The sequence below is a fragment of the Ahaetulla prasina genome, chromosome 1 (genome assembly GCF_028640845.1).
Source record: "Ahaetulla prasina isolate Xishuangbanna chromosome 1, ASM2864084v1, whole genome shotgun sequence".
NCBI lineage: Eukaryota > Metazoa > Chordata > Lepidosauria > Squamata > Colubridae > Ahaetulla > Ahaetulla prasina.
In genome coordinates, this window is record NC_080539.1 from 92,574,719 (window position 1) to 92,582,521 (window position 7,803).

A 7,803-nucleotide genomic window follows, 5' to 3' on the forward strand; every position below is an offset into this window, starting at 1 on the left:
TAAGATGAAAGATTATATGGATTTTCTGGTTAATAAGTGTATTTGTTTCACGTGGCCACCCATCTCATATGTGTAACTCTGAGCAGCTAACAGTTAAAAAGAGAATAAAAACAGAATAGATACACACATCATTCTCGAAATCAGTGTTTCCGAACCTTGGCATTTTGGGCTCAATTGTGGTTTTAAGTCGAGGACTACCTGTAGATAGCCCTGTAGATACAACTAAAATAATGCACTAGAGACAGAACAGTTTTGTGCTGCCAATGAATTGGGCTGGGGGAATTACACATTCTTCACATGGTCCTTATTAATAGCTGGATGCAGTGGTGAATTGCTACCGGTTCGCCCCAGATCTGGTGAACTGGTAGCAGCAGCTGGAGGCTCTGCCCATCCACCTGGACGTTTCTGCACATGTGCAGAAGCATTGCATGCGAGTGAGCGCACGCGCACAAGCGAACCGGTAGCAAACTAAATTGAAACCCACTACTGGCTGGATGCCATTTTTGCAAATGCTTTTTCATATGCAGAGTGAAGTGGCTCCCATCTTTTTTTCTTGCTGGAAGTGAGAACTGAGAATTTTTAAGTTAGGACAGCCAGATCTGGAGTGTAAAAATCCAGATAATCTTCAAATGGTAGCAAAGACTTAAGAATTCTCTATATAATTTTGTGGGATTTTTTTTCACCCAATCAATCAGTCAGAGTAGAGCTGGGAAGGACCGTGGAGATCTTCTAGTGAAGTCCAACACCCTGCTTACGCAGGAGACCTTAAACCATTTCAGATAGGTGGCTGCCCAGTCTTTTCTTAAAAACTTCCAGTAATGAAGCACCTACAACTTCTGGTTTGAAATCCTGATTTGCTGCCCTAATTTTAGCCGACTTCCCTTTTATGCTGCTACCACTACCTGTTTTTCTTAATCTGAACATCCAGAGAACATCCTAACCCTCCATACTTGCGAACAATAGTGGCTCTCCCAGAAAGGAGCCCTGGGAGAAAACTATTGTTTAGAACAGGGGTCTCCAACGTTGCCAATTTTAAGTCTGGAGGACTTCAACTCCCAGAATTCCCCAACCAGCTTTGCCCTGGTTTAGAAGTTTGAATCCAATCAATGCACTTGTTTGGTAACTCATGAAAGGTAAAAATACCGATTAACTTTGATGAGAAAGAAATCTCTTTTATGGTCATATTTCAACTTATTCTGGTCCTGTTTCAAACTGTATGAAGGTATGATGACTTCAAAATAGCTACTTACAAGTAAGTCGTCCTTGAAATTCTGACCTCTGCCACTCTGGTCACATGATCACATTTTGGGTGCTTGGCAACTGACTCGCATTTACAACCAGTCGCAATGTTCTGTGGTCACATGACCACAATTTATGATATATATATTTTGCCAATTTCCAGAGAAAAAACCAAATGCCCATCTGGGAGAATGGATTTGCTTCCTAGGCATGTGGTTCATTTAAGGACCCCAATGACTCATTTTACAATTATCATGCTTGTAAAATCAAGTCCTATCTCATGCGGTGCTCCAACTTATTGACTGCAGTAACTTATGATCAAAATTTTGACTTTGTATCATGGTCATAAGTCAAAGACTACCTGTAGATTTTCATATGTTTCGCATTAAGTTTTGCTTCATCCAATTGTATTTGCTATGGAGGATAAGATAGGATAAATTTTTAAAACAAAAATTTGAAAAAAAAAATAAGGAATAACAGAAGTTAAAAAGTTGAGATATTTAGCAAATATCCAAGGAGCTTCAGGGGCGGAATAAGAATGAATGCATTTTATTCTTTTTCAACCATGACTGGATCTTGCCTTTAATGACATTCTAATTCTATATTAATAATTTCTCAAGAGTTTCTGCAAGTGTTACCACTAGATGTCAGTAAAATTATTAGAAGAAAACTATACTTCTGTGTTCTTAAGCATGCAGTTCATTTTCTGGTTGGCTGAAGTTGTGGCATTCATTAACTGTATTAGGTATGCCTACTGAGAAAGACCAAGAAGACTCACGGAAGTCTCATGGATATATGGGAATATAGCCGCAATATCTTTTCATAGTGGTCATTTGATATCATTATCTGAAATACATTTTGAGCAGTGTATGTTTCCATCAGAATTAAAACCAATCTGATTGCATTCCCACCCCACCCAAAAAAGGCTTGCATCTTCATTGGTGGGAATAGCTGAAAATTAATGGACAACATTCATGAAAGGTGGTAAAATATGCAACTTTCTTATTTCGTTTTGAGTGGATTTTCAGAATACCAGCAGCTCTGGTCCAGACCTGACATTAAGTACCATCGTCAACTAATATAACCAAAGGCCATATTGGCTAGATAACAGGAATGTATTCCAAAACATCAGAAAAGCATAAAGCTGGAGATTATTCCTTATATGTTATACCAAGAGAATAGTATGTGGGTAAGATAAGATATAAGTAACAGCTATAGCTCTATGTGTCATGTAGTAATAACAGCTTAGTGCTGAACTACACACATATACATGAATCTCTTAAGTGTAGCTTTTAATAAATCCATTTTCAAGTTCTTGAGAAAAAAACATGAGAATTTACCTAAACACCTAGAGCAATGGGTGTCAAACTCGCGGCGTCCTGTTGCCATCACGTGACGATTTGTGACATTTTTTACCTTTGAAGAGCTGGGGTAGGTGTGGCCTGTGCGTGATGCATCTGGCAAACTGGCCACCAGTTTCACACCCCTGACCTAGAGTGTTGCTAACAGTGAATACAGAGAGTACTGAGTGTGACGGAACAATGAAACTTATCCATGGTTAAATTATCCATGGGGTAATTTAACCTCTGACCGGACGCAGACGGTGTTGACAGGGGGGCAGAGATCGACCCCGAGGCGCCTCATGTGTGGGGTGCCGCAGGGGTCGATCCTCTCGCCTCTCCTGTTCAACATCTATATGAACCCGCTGGGTGAGATCATCAGTCGTTTTGGGGTGAGATACCAACTGTATGCTGATGATACGCAGCTGTACTTTTCCACCCCAGGCCACCCCAACGAAGCTATCGAAGTACTGTCCCGGTGTCTGGAAGCCGTACGGGTCTGGATGGGGAGGAACAGGCTCAAGCTCAATCCCTCCAAGACGGAGTGGCTGTGGATGCCGGCACCCCGGTTCAGTCAGCTGCAGCCACGGCTGACTGTTGGGGGCGAGTCATTGGCCCCGATGGAAAGGGTGCGCAACTTGGGCGTTCTCCTGGATGGGCGGTTGTCGTTTGAAGATCACCTGACGACCATCTCCAGGAGAGCTTTTTATCAGGTTCGCCTGATTCGCCAGTTGCGCCCCTTCCTGGACCGGGATGCCCTATGCACAGTCACTCATGCTCTTGTTACTTCTCGCTTGGATTACTGCAATGCTCTCTACATGGGGCTCGCCTTGAAGAGCACTCGGAGGCTCCAGTTAGTCCAGAATGCAGCTGCGCGGGTGATAGAAGGAGCGGTTCGGAGCTCCCATGTAACACCCATCCTGCGCAGACTGCACTGGCTGCCTGTTGTCTTCCGGGTGCGCTTCAAGGTATTGGTTACCACCTTTAAAGCGCTCCATGGCTTAGGACCGGGATATTTACGGGACCGCCTACTGCCATCTTGTATCTCCCAGCGATCTGTGCGTTCTCTCAGAGAGGGACTCCTTAGGGTGTCAGCCAAGCAATGTCGACTGGCGGCCCCCAGGGGAAGAGCCTTCTCTGTGGGGGCTCCCACCCTGTGGAACAAGCTTCCCCCTGGACTTCGACAAATACCTGACCTTCCGACCTTTTGCCGTGAACTTAAGATTTATTTGTTTCGTCTTGCTGGACTAGCTTGAATTTTAATTTCAATTTTTAGCTGATTTTATGGGGTTTTAATTTTATATTAATTTTTAGTGTTACTTGTATTTTAATATTAGGCCAAATTTAATAAGTTTTTTAATGTTTGTTTTTAATATTGTATGTATTGCTGTATTTTTATTCTGGCTGTAAACCACCCTGAGTCCTTTGGGAGAAGGGCGGTATACAAATTAAAATATTATTATTATTATTATTATTATTATTATTATTATTATTATTATTATTATTATTATTATTATTATTATTATTATTATTATTATTAAACAAGTTTATACAATGCACTACTATACCATACATTAGCCAACCACATTTTAGCCAAGTATGTTGTGTGAATTTTTCCAGAAGAAGTCAAATCAGACTTTCATTCCCCCCACAAAGTTTCCTTGCCAAAATTCTTGCTTAAGATATATTAAGTCACAATTTCCCAGATAGAAGATTGGCAGATGAGGCAGTAATTAGCCAGCAATGCATCTCTAAATCATATCAAGACATTTTTTCTCATTCACCTAGAAAATTTACGTTTCTTCCATGCTGGGCTACAAAAATCTAAAGAACTATTGGACCCCGATCTGAATCTGAAGGACTATTGGACCCAGAAGTACCAAACTGGCAGCCCATGGGCCGGATACATCACGCGTAGACCACGCCCACCCCAGCTCCACAAATGCAAAAAAGTCACAAAAGTCATGTGACAGCAACACAACACAGCAAGTTAGATACCCATGCACTAGCCATAACTCATTCATGCATAGACTGGAGTCACATATTTCATTAATGTGTGAATCCAGCCATTGTGCTTTTATATAATGGATTACAAAAGGAGAACCCAGCCAATTGTGTTTATTCAATAAATCGTAGTTAAGAAAACTGCAGTTTAGTGTAAAATGTAAAGCTATTCTTTGTGGCATAATCAATGAACTATAATTAAAATGAATCAAGGCACAGGGGAATAGTGTGTATTAATCTAGCCATGCACACTTTGTCATATGCACATGATATATTAGGACAGTGGTTCTCAACTTTTTCTTCAATTTGCCTTTAGATACCTTTTGTGGCCACAAATCATAGCCATAGACCACCAAGACTTAACTCAAGATTTAGATCATAATATTTCTTCAATCCTTCGTGGACTCCCTGTGATGATATCATGGCCCCCGAATGGTCCACAGACCACAGGATGAGAACCACTGCATCCAGTGCTTTTCAAAATAAAAAACAAGGCAATGTGGGAAACACCTTACATCTCCCACTGATCCTTAAATATATCTATGCTAGAGACGTTAGAGCTATGCCTAACCATGTAAGGCGCCTTAACTTGTGCCAGTGAGGAGTTTTCATGAAGCACTCTAGCCTAATTGTATTAACTGGCTAGTGCAACTCGCCTTCTCTCTAATGCAGATGTTGTGACCCAAATCCAAGTAAGTAGCAACCAACTCAGTCTGTGATAAAATAAACTTTATTCGAACAGCTGGGAATTACTTCATTCCCAGCTTTGTTCAACTCAAAGTAAAACAAAGGCCTCCCAAACACAAATTCTTCAGTTATCACAAACCTGAGTCCAATTAGGCAAACTGCCAAAGGCCCTTCCTGATAAATGTCCAGAAATCACAAAAACACGAAGCAGAGGATGCAGCTACAACGTTGTTTTCTGGCATACTGAAACACCGGTGTTGGTCTGTTTTAAGCCTTATGGGAGGGGCCAATCATCTCTTCGCCTTACTCCCGAGTAGTCCTCTCTGCTTGAGCTGCTCTTGCCTTTTGGTAGCTTTCTCATACGTGCATTAGAAACAGGCTCCTCCAGTTCCTCTTCCTCACTATTATCAGTCTCTGGAGGCTCTGGAGTCTGCACCTCACTTCCCGATGGTCCTGGCCTCACCTCAGCCTCATCGCTGTCCGACTCCGTTGCCAGCACCATAGGCTGCTGATGGACCACAACAGCAGGGGTCCCAAAACCCTAGCCCATGGATTGGCCAGAAACCAGGCTGCGCAATCAAGCAAAGCCCCATCCGCAGGATGTAGGCAGCATGTAAAATCACACCCCCTCTGGTCCACAGAAAAACTTCTCTCCACAGAACCAGTCCCTAGTGCCCAGAAGGTTGGAGGCCACTGCTCTAATGCCTAAGGTTTGAGGATATTCCTGTTAGCCAGCCAGCACTTCAAGAAGAACATAGCTACTTGAAAGAACATGGCTCCATTCCACTGCAGGAAATTAGTTTAATTGTTAACTACTTACGAAGAGTCCCACCTTGTTCAACCTCATATACCAACTGAGGCTACTCTCTGAGCAATTTGCTAGCTGTTGATGAAGTTATAAACCAAAGTCTGAAAGTGAATTATTAAAAAGAGTAATTATTAAACATATTTGTCATATGTTTCCTACCTGAGAGTTTGCTGTTTCTATGTACATTGGGTTTCCAGGTGGAGATTTCTGCTACACTACTAGTATTATACTAGCATACTATATACAAGCCATATTTAAACAAACCACTGCTTAACATGCAAGAGATGCAAGCTTTGTAATATTTGCTTTATTTACAAATATGTAGGATGAGTATATTGGAAGCAAACAGATCTCCTGCCTTTGAAATCCTGAAAAGTATCTTTTACAGCTTCTTCTCTACTAGAAAGTTGGATACCACCAGCCTCTTGCAACTAAATATAGCCAGAACCTCTCCACATTCTTTCCATTTCAGCCTTCAAATTTTTATTTTTGCTGACTCTGCGGGCCCACCCTTCTTTTCTAAATGGGAACCTTTTCCTCTACCTTAGGATGAAGGCTGAGGACAAACTAGCTTGTATAGTCAAATCAGAACCACCCATCCAAATGAGAGAACAGCAAGGGGGAAATTTCATTCAGCCCTTGCAGGAGTATTAAAAGAAACATTTAAGAGGAAGAAAAATAAACAGCTCAGCAGTGATTGAGTAGGTTAATGGGCAGAAAATTATAAACAGTACACGGAAGCCACTGAATGAAACAGTCTAAACCCTGCACAGAAAATCCACCAGTCTGCAATATTACTATTTATGTATTATTTTAAGCTAATTTATATGGGTGTCCATTTGCCAAATAAGATGTTACATATTTGTTTTGTCTTTCCAATCGCAAAATTGTTTCTCAGTTATTAGTAGTCCATCTAACCATCATTATCGGTCCCCTTAATAAAGCATAAACCTTCATTTTGAACTCTTAGCCTTCAATCTACTTGACTATTATACCTATAATAGTCCCTGTTTAATAAACTAGTTTGGGATGTTGACCCAATATATAGTTCTATAAAAACAATGTATATACACTCTGAGGACTGTCTGGCCAAAGTTAAGAAATTTATAAGACAACATTCAATGGAGAATTTAGCACTTGTTTAACTTTTTCTCACAGAGCTCAGTGAAGCTTCAAAATCTTACCGACTTTTGGCTGGATTGTGATATATATGGAGCACTATTAATTAAGTGTTCTGGTGTCATTTTCTATTAATAATTTGTTATTATCCAACATATGAACTCAGACTTTAGAAACAACTAAATAATGAACTTCTTAAACAATAATTAAAACCACAGAAGCCTTATTTGCATAGTATAATTTGTTTTTTCTTAAAGGCTCTTAGATGAAATAGATAATGCCCAATGTTAAATCATTTTTGTTTGTTTTATGTCTCCACAGACTCTAAGAAGATTTTATATAATCATTGGGAGAATCTACTGAATACTTGTGAAGAAAACTGTTATTTTGGCAAGCATGCTATTTTTCAAGTGTTTTCTAACTGGGTATTTTGTTTTAAACTTTTGTCATTGTAGTTATTATTTTGACTTTATTTCTATAATAATCTTCTGAAATTGAGAGAGACATATAGGAATACAGTATAGTATTCCTGTAAAAATGCATTTTCTAATATGTGGCAGAAGTTTGAGTTTAGCCATCTTAAATTATACCCATTAAAATCAAAAT